This window comes from Xenopus laevis, chromosome 7L (assembly GCF_017654675.1).
Source record: "Xenopus laevis strain J_2021 chromosome 7L, Xenopus_laevis_v10.1, whole genome shotgun sequence".
NCBI classification, from domain to species: domain Eukaryota; kingdom Metazoa; phylum Chordata; class Amphibia; order Anura; family Pipidae; genus Xenopus; species Xenopus laevis.
The window spans coordinates 64,969,894-64,973,136 of NC_054383.1; positions in this window are offsets into that span (position 1 = coordinate 64,969,894).

Genomic DNA, 3,243 nt, shown 5'->3' on the forward strand with positions numbered 1-3,243 from the left:
TTCTGAGTAGATTATTATTTTTCTTACATATATCTTAGTATTAAATACTGTGCATCCACCCTGTGAGATGCCAGTAATAAGCTAGTTTATATTTAGCATGTGTGTATATACTGCTGTATGCTGGTTTTCTTATTGGTCACTCTCTCATTTATTTATATATGTGTATTTTATTAACAGTTAACATGAAAGGTATTCAGAGCAATAAGCAATATTTATAAAACAGCTATTATAAACGTATCAGAAAATACCTTCAAGCAGTGCATGAAGAGGCGCATTATTAACCCTTAGATAATTGCTAAGAAATGCTTTATTGGGCTTCAGTTGCATCAGTGTTGCATGCCATACATTTAGAGCATACACATGTATAAGAAAACTTTTTTTTTTAGCGTTGTAGTAGCTGAATATGGGGATTATACCTACAATGATGGGTTTCTGCACCATTAGCTACAATACAAAAAGTAGGTGGTCAAGCAATGCACATTCCCTAGTTCCTGTAATTTTTTAGTTATAGGTTTGTGGTCATAAAATTGTACAGCCATTATACCATGCCAAGGTAAACCCATATGTTGTCCTAAGACATATTTTTCTTAGGTTGACACCTAACGGCATGGTTGCATTTTAGAGGGTAAAAGGGTCTTTTGACTAAAGCATTGGTTTCTCAGACTGATCCTCCCCCACTGCAGCATTTATAGGGGAGAGATCTTCTGAGACCAACATCCCCATCATAGACCATAGTATCTGCTACAAAACTCGCTGAGGCAAGGGTCTCGGGTGAAGTCAGCTTTTATAGGTGATATTTTTTATTTATTATTTATAATTTGTTTCCACTTTTTTCAGCTTTTTAATTGTAACTACTATTGCTTAGTTTTAATTTTAACAATTAATAAGTTTAGAAACTTTTTTAATAAAAAGCTTTTTGTTGAATTGTTATAACAAAAAACCTCTAGCATAGGGAAAGTAACTTCATACTGTTAATGGTAAATAATTTTGTCTTAATTCATAAGATTTTTTTATTTTAGTCTTGCCTAAAGCTTGCAGTTTGCTTGCTGGTAGAAGTAATGTTTCATTTTAGATCACATTTGATACTACATTATCTGCATAGCACTGTTTTCCTTATTGACTGTGGATATACAGGCAGCCAGAGAGAATGAGTTTGGGTTGCATTTCCATTTCCACTTTAGTAAATCTGCCGCTTTGGACTGGATATGCTTTTGTCAAATCTTTTGAGTATTATTCGGTATATTGTCCAATACTAACATTATAAAGTTGGTGCATCGCTGGCTTATACTTCTGCTGCTTATACTTTTAAAGACTGGGGATCAGACTGATCTGTATACCATATCTAGATTTTTCTGGTGATTTTTGTTTTATATCAATCAATACATTTATATTTATGTAATACATTTACTACCTAACCCCTTGCTGAAGAATACGTTTGGTACACAAACAGGCCAATATTTACAAACAGACTATTGTTGAGTTTGCTTTGACTCCATGCTTCAGTGCTAGTATTGATAGTGTAGTCATCATGTAGTTGTGATGCTCTAGATTATGAGATTCAATATAATCAGATTTATAGAGCAAGGAACAGCTGAATTGTAGTGTTCTACTAACTACACATTGTTAATACAGAAAACCTGATGGGGCAATATGCAAAATCTTTAGATCTGTATGAAAGCTTTGGGCAATTTACAACGGCATGGGGCCGTACTATTATTTAGCAATCAGATGTGACCAAATTTGTACAGTTTTGACTAAAAAAAATGTGCACAAGCTGTTTTGGATTTTTAGATGGGATTAAAGTCCTGCAATGGTATGATCTTTATAATTAAAGCAACACTAGCGCTCTTTGATTTAAGTGCTGCCAGTTTTATTCTTTATTTCATATAGACAATAATATAAATATAATTAAGAAACTCAGTTTCATTAAAAAGACTGGGAGTGGCTTTCATGTTGGGGTAGTTTAGCTATTTGTAAACACAGTAGAAAGGTATGACTTATTTTCACATTCACGGGTAAAAAAAATTCTAACTTTGATAAATAACCCCCACCCCTTATTGTGTATGTCCACTAATCTTTTACTAGTGAAAAACACTAATCTAAATTAGAAAATGTGAATCAGGAGGGAACTGCATCATGGCAGCTTTGAGTTTAAAAGAGTGAAAAGTAGATTGTAGAGGTGGTCAGTTTAGTTTTGGTGGAAGAAAATGGTACATGATATTGCAGTTAGGGATGAGCAAAATATTTCATCACGTTTTGCAGCAAAAAACTCCCATAGACTCTAATGTATAGTTAAGCAAATTCGCCCATCACTAGTTGCAATGACATGTTTTCTACAATGTGATATGGAGTCTAAAGAAGAGAAGAGCAGGTGTTTGAGAACTAGAAAAATAACTAGAACTAGAAAATAAAGCGGTAAAGCAAGTTAAGCTGTAAAGAGTTGAATGAGTGTGAAGGACCAGCAGAATCAGCCAGATATGAGGGGGGGGGGGGAGTTTTAACCATTTGCTTATAACAATTAGATATGTATTTTCAAATAGTAATTGTGTAATAACTTTAGCATGTAATTAAGTTAACAGTGCAGCAATCTCTAACAGTTATGTGAAATCTAGCTGATGTGTTTTTAAGTCTCAAATATATGAAAACTGCTATGTTACTAAGCAAGATTTTAAGTAGTAGCACTCTGTATTTAAGCTGTACTTTTCCTGGACTGGGAAGTGTGATCTGAGGACAGAATAAAAGGGTCAATAATTATATTGATTTCTCTTTTCTAAGGTCACATGCTTTGTGCATGCTTAACAAAAGCGTCCGCTGCAGCTGTTTTAGGTACCGTCAACCCAACATTGATTGTTTCCAGGGATAAAGCTCACCGGGTCCCCAACCTTTTTACCCTTGAGCCACATTCAAATGTGAAAAAAAGTTGGAGAGCAACACAAACATTGGTTATTAGTAGCACCTATGAGGACTGACAGCCTACAGAAAGCTCTATTTGGCAGCTAACTTGGTTTTTATGCAATCAAAACTTGTCTGCAAGCCCAATATTCAAAAATAAGCACCTGCTTTGAGGCCACTGGAAGCAACATCCAAGGGGTTAGTTAGCAAAATTTGTACGTGAGCCACTGTTTGGGGATCATTGATCTAAGGTATAGCCGATCATATTCACAATTATTAATACCACATTAAGAGGCTTTAGATACTATTGAAGTCCATTGTAACATATACAGGTATAGATTTATATAGATA